Genomic DNA, 17,488 nt, shown 5'->3' with positions numbered 1-17,488 from the left:
AGACTTACTTCAAGACATAGAGAATCCCGATAGCACCATACTTGTTCTATGGGAATAGGCCCTAAGGTTAATTACTTGACCTAAATAATTATGAAATTCAGATTTTTACTTAATCAGTTCTACTAGAGATGAAATAGACATGCTTAATCACTTCCTAATGCAAGTAGAGGTTTGCAGATTTATCGTATGCATAGGTGAGAGGGTTTCCCCCTTCTTAGTGATTAATGATGGATTAATTTCACTAATTACATCCTAATCTATGAGCTAATTGATTCTAATTTAGTTGTTTAAACATTATGTGGCAATAGAAAGTAGTTGACCATCTCTACCTCAATGCTGACTTATTCTTAATTACAATGGTGACTAGCGGTAGATTTCTTCTTACTAATCATGCATTAATCTATGATTAGGAGAGGTTAATTGCTTGCATAATTAACTATTAGATTAAGAATTATGCAATAGGCTAATGATATGGAGAATTAGAGAGCATCTATTGAGTAATTTAGCTATGATTAAGCATACTAGTTGCGGGATTAAGAGAATGATAGAGAGATTTGCAACAAAGCATAAAATAAATTTGATTTTATCGTGATTAGGGCTGAAATCTACTCGAATTTATGATCCAATGGAGTTCTTGAGATGAGAATCGGGCAGCACTTCCCTCCTTTGCTTCTTCTCTAAAGCTATGTATGCCGGCAGCACCTCCCCAAGGTGTGTGTGTATTGAGTGTGTGTGTGTGCATATGTGTGTGTGTGTGTGTGTGTGTGTGTGTGTGTGTGTGTGTGTGTGTGTGTGAGCACACTCTTATATAGGCTCTCCCATGCTGAAAATCGAACCATGCTGCTAAATGCATCTGAGGGAGCTCTCAACTCATGCAAGGCAACTCAGTTACATGCCTACCAAGTGTCCAGTTAGCTAGTCTAACTGACTCTCACACTCTCTCTCAAGCATGGCAAGTCTCCCACAACTCCCTAGAGATGAGAGGGCGCCCCCTAGCTGCTAAAGCAAGCTCCCAGTGGCCTGGGACCTGTTCCCACATAGCCCTCGAGCCCCGATGCTCCCCACACAGCCTTAGGAAATTTTGATTTTAGGCTAAAACGGGCGATACGAATCGGAATTTAATGTCGTAAATTGCTATACTAAGCTCTAACTAAGGTGTACCTATCCGAGTACCTGCCATATTTAGCAGCCCCGGGGTCCGAAATTGCATTTTTTCGAATTCAGGGTACGGGTGCAGTTTTTCGAGACGGTTAAAACTAGACGGGTCGGGCGACCAAAAACTTACTATTTTTGGAAAATTTCCACAAAAATTATTTTAATTCACTTTTGGAAGCTTTATGACATTCTAAACATCATGGCATCGACGACAGATTTTGAAAAACTGCTAAAAATAATAACTTTTTCCATTATGATTGTTTCATGGTACAATGGTGTTCTTTTAGCTCGGGGTCGGAGACCTTACAGGAAACTTTGCAATATTAGACCCACTCCACTACTCTCTATAATTAACCATTTTGAGTCGTGGGTGTAGATGCTTACGTGCTGATTTTCAAAGGCTAACAGGAGTAGCAACTAAGGTTTTGAATTTCCAAAGAATACACTAAGTAAACACACAAAGTATTCTATACATAAGTATAATTAGCATGGCTAGCAATAACCAAGCGACTAGAATGAACATTGATAACTTTGATATTATACATGAAGGTGCTAATGATGATGCCCCCATGTTTGTTAATTATCTTGTTACTAGGTTGCAACAAGCTATGGGCAACCCTGCTTTGCAAGCCAAAGTTACTCAAAAACTTCGATCTTATGGGGTTTCCTTTCCTCTATAAAAGGAGAGAGAGCTTAGGAGGCCTCTTGATGAGACCCTCAAAAGAAGACTCTCTCCCATACGAGAGGAGAAATCCAAAGAACGAGAAAGTAATGAATCCCTAAGTTCCTCTGAAGATGTGGCTCCACGAAGATGGCGGTCTAGACGATCGCCAACTTCTTCCAAGAGGAAACGGTCATCCCATAGTCTTTCTCCTTGTCACTATGAAAGGAAAGAGAGGAAAAAAAGGAAGAAAAGGGCAAGAAAGAGGTCACCCTATTCTCCTTCTTCTTCACCTTCCTCCTCTTCCGACAAAAGCTATGGCTATTCTCCTAGAGAATACAAGAGGGGAGGGCATCGCAAATCTTACCTTGCATGGCAAAGGTCACAAAAGCTCAATAAGTTCAAAGAGGGAGGAAAAAGTATTCTTTTCTCACCTATGATGGCACCTTTGGTGCTACCGAAAAAGTATTGGCCTTCATCCAGCAATTCGAAGCGGCCTTTGGAGACGAGGGCTTCGCGGAGTCCTCCAAGCTACACCATGTAGCTATGCACTTCCAAAAATTGGCTCGTCAATGGTGGGCTAGCCTTCGTGGCAACGATGAAGCCCCAAAGACATGGAAAACTCTACAAGTTTCCATCATGAAGCAATTCTTTGCAAGCGATGCAAAGGACAAAGTGCTTACCAAACTGGCAAGCTTCTCTCCCATGAGTCTATTCACAAATATGTGGACAAGCTTTGGGATTTACATCTCAAGGCTACTGTCTTTCAAAAGATAGACTTCATTGAGCAAAAGCAACAATTTTGTGTGGGATTACCTGAAGAAATGGCCGAGCACATCAACTCTCAATGGCCTGGTTCTATCATTGAAGTAATTCACCACACCATGGTTGCTTTGCGCATCAATTTCCAACAAGGGGCTATACAAAATGTAATGACCATGGAAAACAAAGACAAGAGTTGTGCAAAGAGAAAAACCAATGCCCAAATTTTTCCCAAAAGACAATTCCAACAATAACAACAACAACAATTGGTCCAAGGAGAAGGGAGTCTACAAAGGTCAAAATAAACTCTCTGTGCGCGTATGTCGCACGTGTCAATGCAAGGAACTTGCCGATACACCGCGTGCGAGCCACAAATGGCTCCAAGCACACAACAAGCCTAAACTAGTAAGCTCAAAGATGACGATGGTGTGTCACTCATTGCTCTACGCTTGCTTCGTGGAGGATTCCTCGCCGTGAAGAAGAGGGAGACGCCACTACGCCGCGCTCAACCGCCTCGCCGCCATCGTGCCTTCGTAATGCTCGATCGCACACACACTCCCTCTCTCTCCCTCTCTCACTCTCTCACACATACACACACACACACACAAGGAGATGACTCTACCAAATAAATAATACAATGTCCGCCGTAGGTTACAACGTCCGTCGTAGGTGATAGGGTGTACATGAGCCATGAGGGTTAACATGCCCCCCTTCCTGATGTAGATTCCGTCCTCGGACGCTATTGAGTTGAAGCTTATTCGTCGAGGTGGAAGAGCATTTGAGATGAATGTCCTTAGCCTTCTTCAGTCACTGCAAAATCAAACAACATTGGCACAATAATTGCATTCTCATAAGCGATTAAGAAGCATATGCAGTTTTAGGCAGACAAATTGATTGGTAACAGAATTTTAAACAATTTGTCAACAATAAACATTAAATTGCAATATAACCAAATGCATAAACAGATGTAAAGGTAAAAAATTAAACAAGTCTGGGGTCGCTAATTTAACGGTCGAAAGGCACTAGAGATCGACTATTAATACCATGGGTAAGCTTCTTAATTTTCTCTGGTCAATTAAGTTGTTTAATCGCGAGAGCCAAGTATTTCATGTTCGAGGGCTGACTAGAGGCTATACCTAGAAGACCTTGTAGTTAAGATATGATAAAAGGAATTTCTCATGAAATCATCACCTGACTGATTACCTTTTCTTTGACCCCCCAAAGTCTTTTCACAGTGATTCAATTTTGATCCTGTATGCCTTGGGTTTTTTGCTTTTCAAGGAAAAGCGCCCACACTGGGAACCTCTCGGGCTCTAGTACCATAGGCGATACATGTGAGTGAAGTACCCAATCAAGCTGAGATTTCTCTTCCAGCTTAAGATTTTACAATGTGGCACTTTGATTTTTTGTTTGTTCATTTTCAGCATTTTAATTTTGTAACTTTGGGGGGTCATATAACACTGTTACCCTCCCCAGGCTCATCACACTAGTAAACTCCCTTTATAATACTTAAGCTAAAGGTCAATAGGGTCAAGCCCACTAGAAAGCCCTAGTACATTTCACACAATGCTGCCTAAATCGGATTAAGAACCTAAGTAACCATTGATTATTAGGAAGGCATTCCCCATGGTATTAAGAGAAGATCTCTAACACCTAACTTGGTCAAACTAGCTTAGTCGGACTGCTTGATTTTTAAATCTAGACAAGTGATTATGACAAAAAATTACATTGAATTTAATGTTTGATACTAAGCAAATGTGCTGGATATTATGCTACCAATCACAATTAAAGCAGACAAACATGGATGCAAAAGAAAAGGGGCAATGCCAATGGACAAGAAACACCTGTTTGTGTTGATGATCACGCTCGATTTGAAAAGTGGATGAGAGAAAGATTCCATGAAGGTCCAAATCCTAACCACAGCAACATGTTCCTGTACACACTATGAAACACAAGAATTCCTCTAGGAGACACATCAGTGGGAAAAAAGAACTTTGGTAATCACTCAACTCTAAAACAGAAACACTCCTATCGTACTAATCTTACCTACCCTCCATCACTCGAGTGCTGAGGATCAAAGGTGTTTGATGACATAGGTTTCTGTTTCAGTGTATCGGATGTGAATGTGTAGGTCTAGGTCAATGTTTTGACTTTTATTGTGCATACTCGTTTGCTAATTGCTCTTGCTCTTTATTATTTTTGTTTTTTGTGAGTATAAGTCTAAGATTGGGAGATTGAGAGGTCAGGGAGGAAGGTTGAGAGGAGAGTGAGTGAATGATGACTGTCAGCAACCACTCCCCCCTTCCTTGGGTAGATCATACCGTTTGAAATGAGCTACCCTTTGAAACCAATCGTTCCAGTTGATAATAGGTGAGGATTTTTGCCAGTAGTTTTCTCTTACCTTAGGTGCCTCATCAAGTTGCAAGGGTGGTAAGGTTCTCTCCCAGGATCGGACTTGAAGTGGTTCATCAGGTGATTCTTGAACACTGGGAAGTGTGGATTCCTTTGTAGCTTTATGGAGGTACACTATTGTAGGTGGAGGCTGTGGAGAAGCTTTTACCTCTATGGATGCATTATATGAGGAGCTAGCAGCTTCATGGGACTCCCCCCTTCCTGAGCTAGGTGGAACAAATCGTTCCTTCTTTGGTACCCAAACTAGCTCTGGAGCGGGTGTGTAGCATTCTGTGATTTTTTTCTTTCCGCGATCGTTGATTCGTTTTGGAGCTACAGGACTGGGCGCACATGGGTCAGGTGATAGGTAAGAACACAATCTACATTTTGGCACCCAGATTTGATCATTTCCTTGATAGTAGCCTTGGGCTTCCAAAAGTCGTTTAGGAATCCAACGCCACGTTTTCTTACATTTCTTGGAGCGAGTGGAACGTTTCTTACAAAGATTTTGTTTTTTGGCACTAGCTACGGTCGTTAAAGAAGATTTAGGGACCCACTTGTATGTTTTCTTCGTTATATTAGGATGAGTCTTGTCAGAAGCTATATGCATTGCTTGTAGCATATTTAAGGGTACGGGCATTTCATCCCCCTCAGGTGTTACCCAGGTTGTCCCCCTATTTCCCCAAGTGTCTATGGTTGCTGCTAGGTGGACCCAATCCACATTGTCCGACTCAGTCATTCCAGGTAGTACGTCCATATAAGGAGAATCTTCCCCAACATCAGTGTTCGCTTTACACGAGTAACAATACTGCAATGGGGCCGAGTGAACTGTGGTGTCAGATCTATGATCAATTATAAACCTGTTTCCTAGGGGATGTGCTTGACCAGTTACAAGATCCACTCGAATGACAGAATCTTGGAACTGCAAGTAGACATGGTTTTTAGACCAGTCATGCACCATTTTTGCTTCCCTCATGAAAGGACGTCCTAAGATCATCTCAGATGCCATAGTGTGCTTGGAGAAATCCATGACAATGAAGGTAAATCTTATTTTATGTCCAAAGACCTTGATCTTGAGATCTTCTAGCATCCCAATAGGTTTAACAATAGACCCATTGGCCATCTTCACTACTATGGTTGTGGTCGCAAGGTGAGGTCTTCCCATAGTTTCCCAACAATTTTTAGTCACAATGCTAACCCCAGTGCCACCATCAAGGATTCCCTTCACAATTAATCCCTTAGTAGTGATTGTTATAGTCGCATTGGATTCATCACCCTCAAAGTATTGTCCCAACTTGTTAACATGTATTTCTATAACAAGGTTCTCATCTAGATAGGGTTGTGGATCTATGTATTCCTCCTCTATTGGCATCTCCCCAGCTCCATCCATCTGTGCAAATTGTGGTAGCCCAAACTTCAGTTCTCCATTGAGGAAGGCTCGAAGAGCTGAGACTAGCTCAGGGTCTTTTTATAGTTTGGACATGATGGTGGTTCTAACTTCTGAAGACATGAAATCCATCAATTTGGCAATGTTTAACGGCACCTTTTGGCCTTGAGTCCCTTGACGTGGGGAAGATGGGATCTCCATTTCTTCGATAGGATCAGGTAGTCCCTCTATAAACATTCTTTCCATCAAGAAGTGAGTACGCCCACTTTCCCACGACTTTAAGTCACTTTCTTCTTGGATGACACTAGGTATGTCCAAGGGTCTATGGACTTGGTGAGGTTGTTGTTGCGTAGGGAACACGGTGTCTGTAATCTGGATCTTCCTAGGTGCTGGTTCTAGATCCCTTTGGGTATCTTCTACCAAACTCCTTAATTGCTTGACTCGCTCAATCTCCTCTGTAGGGTTTGGGTAAGTTCCCATCTTCTTTTTGGATCCTGGCCATCGTGGCTCATGAAGATCTTCCTTGTTGGTTTCTATGTTAGTGGTCATTTTGGTCTCCATGGTTTCACCTGAATCAGAATCTTCTTCAGCGTCGTTCATATATACGAGGTCGTCACGAGTCCCTATGTTGGTCTTTGAACTGGGGTTTGACTTCGCTGCTTTTTGCGATCTCTTTCTTCGTGTTTTCTTCTTTTTCTGAGATTGGGCAATTCATGCAGTGTCTCTTTCCTCAAGAATATAATTTTTTTTTGGGAGCATCGATCGTGTGAGTACGTTTACTGGTACCACGGGTGTACTTGGTGATGGCTCCTCAGTAACTTCAATCAAGTTTAATGGCGTGATATTCGGTGCATTTGGATTATTTGGACATTGATCAATCAAATGATCTATGCCACATCGATTACACATGAGTATTGGCATTGTAGACGTGCTCGCTTGATTGGTTTGCATTAGTGTGGCGTTCTTTTGTAGCCTAATAGGACACTCGGCTACACAATGTGGACCTCCACACTCATAGCATTGAAGAGGTGGTCTCTTAGCAATGTAATTGATATTTTGGCCTCTTGCAGCAAGAACAGCTACTTGATATACAGGTTTGACTTGTCCCCAATAGTCCTCCATGTAGTATTGTGGACTTTCTTCAAGCACATCCATCCCATAGGAAATATTAGGATCTATATCTTCCTCATAGACTTCCAAACAAGCAATAGATGACTCACAACCCACTTGATTCACAGAAGTGATTCTCGGATGTGGTGGTTGCGGTCCTAGCATTGGAGGTGGTAAGGGTGTTGTTTGAACAACATTTTGGGCCCTAGGGACCATGTGTTGTGGTGTTTGTTCAAGAGGTGGGGCCGGCATCAATGCAGGCACTCGAGGTGTGTCTTTCCATGCTAAGGTTGGTCTATTGGCCATCGCACGCTTAAATACTATGCAATCCTTAGCTTGATGACCATACCTTCCACATGCATTGCAGTTCCCATTGAATTTTACTCTAAAAGTAGGCATTCATTGGTACTATGCGGTCCATAGCATACTGAGAACCATTGCTGCTCCCTTCTTGGATACATATGATTGTTTTGCGAAGCACGATTGTCTCTAAGACTCTCTTGAATAGCCTTGGTGAGATCTGCTAAAGTCATCTCAGATATCTTTGGCTCCTTAGCAATAGGCTTTAGGGTCATTGGCTGATGCCCTGATGCTTGCGAGTTGATAGATTTAGTCTCAACAGACACTCTTTCTCCTTGAATCATTAAATTATCCTCCAATTGGATCGCATTGGTGGTGACTGCTTTCCAAGTGGAGATACCTCTAATGACTAGGCCATTGTAGATATCCTCATGCCGTAATCCCGTAATGAATCTATCAAGCAATTGGTTATTGTTGAAGCGCTCATTTGGATTACAACAAGTATTCAAATTCTTCAAGCGACTTATAAAGTCTCTCACCGACTCTCCTCCTCTCGTTGGGCTTTCTGGAGCTGAGAGGCTACACCCCAAAGCACTCCCTCTGGTATGTATTCTTTTAAGAACAGTCTCCTAAGAGTAGGGTAAATCGTGTTTTCTTCCACCCTTAGGGTTCTATACCAATCCCCAGCCTTTCCACTTAAGGTTAGGCTTAAAGCATTGCTCTTATGTAGGTCATTGTGTTCTCCTAGAGAATCACATATTTGTTCAAACACTTCGATATGCTTTCTCACATCCCCGTCTCCACTAAATTTTTGTGTGAGCTTGGCTGTTTGTACTGCCTTACTTCTAGGCTCTCTATCAGGCGCGCAACGCATATTCTCAGCAATAGATCGACCGATAGCTTGAGAAAATGTTGCCAAGTCACCTAAATGAGCAGGCACCGTGGGTGAAGGCGCTCCAGAGACTACATGTGGAGTAGGTATTGGCATTGGGCTTTGCGCATAGGAAGCCCCTGGGTTCCACGTTGGGTACGATGTTGTGCCATGTGGTGATCCATAGTTCATATGGGTGGCCCTAGGCATAGCAGACGTCGGATGTGACATGCTAATGCTAGCCGGTATAGTCCCATGGAAATAAGAACTTGTGTATTGTGGTTGTGGAGCATAGGTAGTTGAAACAATGGGAGGGGTAGGGACTGCATGAGTGTGATGACCCATAGGTGCATACGATTGGTACACACTTGTAGGTACTATTACAAGCATTGAGCTACCATGTAGTGGTGCTTTACTAACAAATGAGGTCCATGGCATGTTTCTCGGCATGCCCATCATTGGGGTAGGCATGGTAGCCGTGGTGTCATCAAGGGAAAGATGAGCTAGACTTGGAAAGGTAAAGCTATCACTTGTGGGCTCAGATTGCACTGAGACCCCTAGAGAAACAACATATGGGGGATCCATCGGACTTACCGAGGGAGTCTCCATTTGCGATAAGGTCCGTTGTTTAGCCTTCCCTGTATCCAAGAATCTCATGAGACCCGTTGAAGGCATGTTGATCCCCTTGTTCTGTCTCTCTAACTCAATGACCCTATGGATGACCTCACAAACTCTTTGTTGTTGATCTTCTACACTAGTAGCACCCATTGTGGATTGTAGGACATCTAACCAACCCACGTGATAGGTGTGACCTGTGTATAGGTCGGTCAGAGTCTCTGTTTGTAATTTGTACTCCCAGTTCTCATTGAAGAACACTCCATCTAGGATTGAGGTGCTAGGGGTGTCCTTTGAGCTAGATGCAATGTTGCTTTCTAAGGGTTGGCCCTTAGCGGTTGCTAAGTCAGGAGCACTCGATTGCCCTCCTAGCAAAGATATTGACATAGGCCCTTTTGATTTTAACTCTCTTTGTTGCTCTGCCTTGCGTAAGTTCTCGATTTCCTTTTCCCTCGTTGCAAGGATATATCGCTCAACCTCTTGCACTTCGGCAAGGCTTCTACCATCGGGTAATATGACCTCGGAGGGGAATAACTATGAAGAGTGAGGAGGTGCAGTGAATAAAGTATTCACGTGCACATTCTCTAATGGTATAGGGTCTACGTTTGTCACGAATGGAGAATTTACTTCCCCACCCCCCTCATTTGCATCATTAGCTCCATGTGCGGAGCGAGTGGCTTGTGCGCTTATGTCGCACGTGTCAATGCAAGGAACTTGCCAATACACCGTGTGCGAGCCACAAATGGCTCCAAGCACACAACAAGCCTAAACTAGTAAGCTCAAAGAAGGCGATGGGGTGTCACTCACCGCTCTACGCTTGCTTCGTGGAGGATTCCTCGCCACGAAGAAGAAGGAGCCGCCGCTTCACCGCGCTCAACCGCCTGGACGTCGCCGTGCCGTCGTCGCAATGCTCGATCGCACACACTCTCTCTCTCTCTCTCACGCATACACACACACACACACAAGGAGATGAAGAAGAAGAAGATGGCGATGGAGCAAGAGCACTCTTCTATTGCACAAATGAGAGAATGAGTGAATTTTAGGTTTAGTTGACTTTTATATGAGCTCGCGTCATTCACACTTGGGCACCCATGCTTAGCCAACTGATCCCTTGAATGTTCCAGTTAGAGTGCACCTCTCATCGGCGATCACTCTTACCCTTTTCCTATTGGACTGACAAGCCCGGTACCTGACTCTACCAAATAAATAATACAATGTCCGCCGTAGGTTACAACGTCCGTCGTAGGTGATAGGGTGTCCGTGAGCCGTGAGGGTTAACATGCCCCCCTTCCTGATGTAGATTCCGTCCTCGGAATCTATTGAGTTGAAGCTCGTTCGTCGAGGTGGAAGAGCATTTGAGATGAATGTCCTTAGCTTTGTTCAGTCTCACTGCAAAATCAAACAACATTGGTACAGTAATTGCATTCTCATAAGCGATTAAAAAGCATATGCAGTTTTAGCAGACAAATTGATTGATAATAGAATTTTAAACAATTTGTCAGCAATAAAAATTAAATTGCAATATAATCAAATGCATAAACAGATGTAAAGGTAAAAACTTAAACAAGTCTGGGGTCGCTAATTTAACGGTCGAAAGGCACTAGAGATCGACTATTAATACCATGGGTAAGCTTCTTAATTTTCTCTGGTCAATTAAGTTGTTTGATCGCAAGAGCCAAGTATTTCATGTTCGAGGGCTGACTAGAGGCTATACCTAGAAGACCTTGTAGTTAAGCTACGTTAAAAGGAATCTCTCATGAAATCATCGCCTGACTGATTACCTTTTCTTTGACCCCCCAAAGTCTTTTCACACTGATTCAATTTTGATGTGTGTGCTTATTTTATATGCCTTGGGTTTTTTGCTTTTCAAGGAATAGCGCACTGGGAACCTCTAGGGCTCTAGTACCATAGGCGATACACGTGAGTGAAGTACCAAATCAAGCTGAGATTTCTCTTCCAGCTTAAGATTTTACATTGTGGCACTTTGATTTTTTGTTTGTTCATTTTCAGCATTTTAATTTTGTAACTTTGGGGGGTCATATAACACTGTTACACCTCCCCAGGCTCATCACACAAGTAAACTCCCTTTATAATACTTAAGCTAAAGGTCAATAGGGTCAAGCCCACTAGAAAGCCCTAGTACATTTCACACAATGCTGCCTGATTGAGAACCTAAGTAACCATTGATTATTAGGAAGGCATTCCCCATGGTATTAAGAGAAGATCTCTAACACCTAGCTTGGTCAAACTAGCTTAGTCGGACTGCTTGATTTTTAAATCTAGACAAGTGATTATGACAAAAAATTACATTGAATTTAATGTTTGATACTAAGCAAATGTGCTGGATATTATGCTGCCAATCACAATCAAAGCAGACAATCATAGATGCAAAAAAGATAAGGGGCAATGCTAATGGACAATAAACACCTGTTTGTGTTGATGGTCGCTCTTGATTTGAAGAGTGAGTCGAGATAAAGATTCCATGAAGGTCCAAATCCTAAAAACAGCAACATGCTCCTGTACACACTAGGAAACACAAGGAATACCTCCAGGAGGCACATCAGTGGGAAAAGGTACCAACACTTATTGAACACAACAAAAAACATAAGGAACCCTAACCTAATTATTTGCACTCCCCCTAGAGAGTCAAGGGAATAGGATATTGTAGAGATTGAGGGGAAACCCTAAGGCTAAACCCCTATTCTCGTCGTCGAGATAAACAAAGTCATCATCCATGAGACCATATGTGCCATCCGTGTAGTCATGTAAATCTTCTTCTTCATCATAGGTACCCATGTTTACTAAGAAGGTCACTAGACGCCTATAATCATCTTGGTCAAAAGGATAGGCTTGTGCAATGAGAGAAACGCTCTCTACTAAGTATGGATCAGTCGTGGTCAAGAGACGTATCAGCCACTCTAACTCCTCAAAATTCCTCTCACATGCTAGCGTACTTACCAAATCCCATTCACATGCAAGCACCGGAAAGACCATGTGAAACATTTGTGAAAAGTAATGAGGGTACCTCTCACCCAAGGCAGGAGTGGATGACTCTAGTGTACTAGCCATATTTGTACATGCAAATAGATGATGGTTAGAGTGCAAATATTACAAGGGTCGTGTTCTTGTGCATAATGTGTTTTTATGATTTTGTGTTATGGCTCTTGCTCTTTTACTTTTTTATCTTGTTTTTGTGAGTATAAGGCTTTATATATACATTCCCTAAGATTGGAGATTAAGAGGTCAGGGAGAAAGGTTGAGAGGGAAGCAAGTGAATGATGGATGTCAACAAACACTCCCCCCTTCCTTGGGTAGATCATACCGTTTGAAATAATGTCGTCACCCTTTGAAACCAGTTGTTCCAAGTTGTTATAGGTGAAGGCTTTAATCAATAGTTTTTGACTGCTCTATGCATTTCATCTAGTTGCAAGGTGGTAAGGCACTCTCCCATGATTTTATTTGCAACATCATTGTAGGTGGTGAACTTACAACGGGAGGTGTAAACTCTTTCTTGCTTGTATGGATATGTACAATGGTAGGTGGAGGTTGTGTCGAAGCTTCTATTTCCGTATAGGAACTACATGAAGAGCAAGAAGCTTCATTTGCTTTCCCTGTTGTTGAGCTAGGTGGAACAAATCGTTCTTTCTTTGGTACCCAAACTAGCTCTGGAGCAGGTGTATCGCATTCCGTGATTTTTTCCTTTCCACGATCCTCAATTTGTTTTGGAGCCACAGGATTGAGCTCACATGGGCCCAGTGACAAGTAAGAGCACAATTTACGTTTTGACACCCATATTTGATCATTTCCTTCATAGTAGCAACATTTCTTTACATTTCTTGGGGCGAATGGGACGTCTCTTACCAGGCTGCTATCTTTTAGCATTGGCTATGGTTGCTAAAGAATCTTTAGGGACCCACTTGTATGTTTTCTTTGTTATATTGGGATGGGTCTTGTGTGTCTCAAGCTTTATTTCAGCTACATCAGTTGAAGCTCTAGAGACTTGGGCTATGGGGACATATGGTTCAACCTCTTGGACATGCAATGTTTTGGGTTTTATTTCCTTAAGAGGCAATATCTCAGGGACTATGGCTTGCGTGGCAGGGCTAAGAGTTGGTTTCTGTGTTGTGACACCCCCTGTCCCCCAATCAATAGTGCATTTGGTGGCTATCATCCACGTGCGTCCTAGGTTTATATTACCCTCCATAGTTCCAACAGGCATGACCAAAAAGTCTTGAGCTACAACCCCATTGTCATAACTGACAGATTCCAAAAACTGCAGTTTTTTCTTGTTGACACCCTTGACTTGGATAATACTCTCAGATAGAGGTGGCTTCACTAACTGACACCACACTCCATATGATAGCAGATTATATTTAGCACCCGTGTCCAATAAGGCGTTATATAGCACTTTTTCATAGGTGCTGTTTAGCTCAATAGGGTATCCTAGAGGTGTGTCAGAGTCCAACCAATCCTCGTCGATTTCAACGTGGAATGCATGTGTGACACCAAGGTTAGCCTCTCGTTTTCGTCTTATACGTTGTTGTTGCTCCTTAGCCTCAGCTTGAGCTTGTATCTTCTTCAATTCTATTTGTGCCTTGGCTGCCTTTTTTGTATGGATGGCACGCAACTCCTCTTGGCTTAAAGGATCATAGTATCTTTTAAATTTGCTCCCATTGAGGACTCCAATGGTTTTAACTCCATCAAGAGTCTCCACACGAATGGTTCCTTGTGGGGTGATCTCACATACTTTATATGGTCCTTTTCCCGCATATTTCAACTTTTTCTTTTCGTTACGCACTCCATACATAAGGACTTGATCACCAACATTGATATCTTTGTTCTTTAGATGACGGTCAAACCATTTCTTCCTCCTATCTTTCTCCACAAGTGCATTTTGCACAGCTAATTACCTCTCTTTATCTAGCCTTTCAAGGACATATAATCGCTCAACTAAGGGGTTACCATCCCAACCTTCTTGAGAAGCTACTCGAAGACTAGGAACGACAAACTCCCATGGCATAACCGCTTCTTGGCCATACACCATCTTGAATGGTGTGCAGTTAATGGCAACTTTATACGCAGTACGATAAGCCCATAGAGCCGATGTAAGCTTTAAATCCCAATCTGTGCGATGAGCTTCCACCGTTTTGGTTAAGATAGAGATTAAGGTCTTATTGGTGCTCTCAGCTTGGCCATTTGCTTGTGGATAATAAGGTGTGGATTTATGGTGAGCTATCATAAAGTTGGTAGTGAGTTCTTTTATTACTCCATTTATAAAATGAGTACCATTGTCACTCACAATCTCAAAGGGACAACCAAATCTTGTAATAATGTTCTCAAAGAGAAACTTGGCAGTTAACCTTGCATCGGCCTTACGTGTCGCCCTGGCTTCCGCCCACTTTGTCACATAGTCAGTGGCAACGATAATATATCGAGATTGAGTGCTACGAGCTGCCGGACTAATTGGGCCTACAAAGTCCAAACCCCATTTTTCAAATGGTTGAGTCACTTTAACAGGATGTAAGGGCTCATGAAGATCTTCCCTGTTGGTTTCTATGTTAGTGGTCATTTTGGTCTCCATGGTTTCACCTGAATCAGAATCTTCTTCAGCGTCGTTCATATATACAGGGTCGTCACCAGTCCCTATGTTGGCCTTTGAACTGGGGTCTGACGTTGCTGCTTTTTGCGATCTCTTTCTTCGTGTTTTCTTGTTTTTCTGAGATTGGGCAATTGATGGCGTGTCTCTTTCCTCAAGAATATAATTTTGTTTTTGGAGCATCGATCGTGTGAGTACGTTTACTGGTACCACGGGTGTACTTGGTGATGGCTCCTCAGTAACTTCAATCAAGTTTAATGGCGTGATCTTCGCTGCATTTGGATTATTTGGACATTGGGCAATCAAATGATCTATGCCACATCGATTACACATGAGTATCGGCATTGTAGACGTGCTTGCTTGATTGATTTGCATTAGTGTGCTGTTATTTTGTAGCCTATTAGGACACTCGGCTACACGATGTGGACCTCCACACTCATAGCATTGAAGAGATGGTCTCTTAGAAGTGTAATTTATATTTTGGCCTCTTGCCGCAAGAGCAGCTACTTGATATACTGGTTTGACCTGTCCCCAATAGTCCTCCATGTAGTATTGTGGATTTCTTCAAGCACATCCATCCCATAGGCGATATTAGGATCTATATCTTCCTCACAGCCTTCCAAACAAGAAATAGATGACTCACAACCCACTTGATTCACAGAAGTGATTCTCGGATGTGGTGGTTGCGGTCCTAGCATTGGAGGTGGTAAGGGTGTTGTTTGAACAACATTTTGGGCCCTAGGGACCATGTGTTGTGTTGTTTGTTCAAGAGGTGGGGCCGGCATCAATGCAGGCTCTCGAGGTGTGTTTGTCCATGCTAAGGTTGGTCTATTGGCCATCGCATGCTTAAATACTATGCAATCCTTAGCTTGATGACCATACCTCCCACAGGCATTGCAGTTCCCATTGAACTTTACTCTAAAAGTAGGGCATTCAGTGGTACTATGCGGTCCATAGCATACTGAGCACCATTGTTGATCCCTTCTTCGATACATATGATTGTTTTGCAGAGCACGATTGTCTCTAAGACTCTCTTGAATAGCCTTGGTGAGATCTGCTAAAGTCATCTCAGATATCTTTGGCTCCTTAGCAATAGGCTTTAGGGTCATTGGCTGATGCCCCGATGCTTGTGAGCTAATAGATTTAGACTCAACAGACACTCTTTCTCATTGAATCATTAAATTATCCTCCAATTGGATCGCATTGGTGGTGACTGCTTCCCAAGTGGTGATACCTCTAATGACTAGGCCATTGTAGATATCCTCATGCCATAATCCCCTAATGAATCTATCAAGCAATTGGTTATTGTTGAAGCGCTCATTTGGATTACAATGAGAATTCAAATGCTTCAAGCGACTTATAAAATCTCTCACCGACTCTCCTTCCTCTCGTTGGGCTTTCTGGAGCTGAGAGGCTACACCCCAAAGCACTCCGTCTCGTATGTATTCTTTTAAGAACAGTCTCCTAAGAGTAGGGTAAATCGTTTTTTCTTCCACCCTTAGGGTTCTATACCAATCTCCAGCCTTTCCACTTAAGGTTAAGCTTAAAGCATTGCTCTTGTGTAGGTCATTGTGTTCTCCTAGAGAATCGCATATTTGTTCAAACACTTCGATATGATTTCTCACATCCCCGTCTCCACTAAATTTTTGTGTGAGCTTGGCTATTTGTACCGCCTTACTTCTAGGATCTCTATCAGACGTGTTACGCATATTCTCAGGAATAGATCGACCAATAGCTTGAGAAAATGTTGCCAAGTCACCTAAGTGAGCAGGCACCGTGGGTGGAGGTGCTCTAGAGACTACATGTGGAGTAGGTATTGGCATCGGGCTTGGCGCATAGGAAGCCCTTGGGTTCCACATTTGGTATGATGTTGTGCCATGTGTTGGTCCATAGTTCATATGGGTGGCCCTAGGCATAGCAGACGTTGGATGTGACATGCTAATGCTAGCCGGTATAGTCTCATGGAAATAAGAACTTGGGTGTTCTGGTTGTGGAGCATAGGTAGTGGAGACAATGGGAGGAGTAGAGACTACATGAGTACGATGACCCAAGGGTGCATACCATTGGTACACACTTGTAGGTACTACTACAGGCATTGAGCTACCATGTAGCGGTGCTTTACTAACAAATGAGGTCCATGGCGTGTTTCTTGGCATGCCCATCATTGGGGTAGGCATGGTAGCCGTGGTGTCATCAAGGGAAAGATGAGCTAGACTTGGAAAGGTGAAGCTATCACTTGTGGGCTCAGATTGCACTGAGACCCCTGGAGAAACAACATATGGGGGATCCATCGGACTTACCGAGGGAGTCTCCATTTGCGATAAGGTCGGTTATTTAGCCTTCCCTATATCCAAGAATCTCATGAGACCCGTTGAAGGCATGTTGATCCCCTTGTTTTGTCTCTCTAACTCGATAACCCTATGGATGACCTCACAAACTCTTTGTTGTTGATCCTCCACACTAGTAGCACCCATTGTGGATTGTAGGACATCTAACCAACCCACATGATAGGTGTGACCTGTGTATAGGTCGGTCAGAGTCTTTGTGTGTAATTCGTACTCCCAGTTCTCATTTAAGAACACTCCATCTAGGATTGAGGTGCTAGGGGTGTCCTTTGAGCTAGGTGCAATGTTGCTTTCT

This window comes from Adiantum capillus-veneris, chromosome 26 (genome assembly GCF_014529385.1).
Source record: "Adiantum capillus-veneris isolate H3 chromosome 26, ASM1452938v2, whole genome shotgun sequence".
NCBI classification, from domain to species: Eukaryota; Viridiplantae; Streptophyta; class Polypodiopsida; order Polypodiales; family Pteridaceae; genus Adiantum; species Adiantum capillus-veneris.
This window is presented reverse-complemented; position numbering follows the sequence as displayed.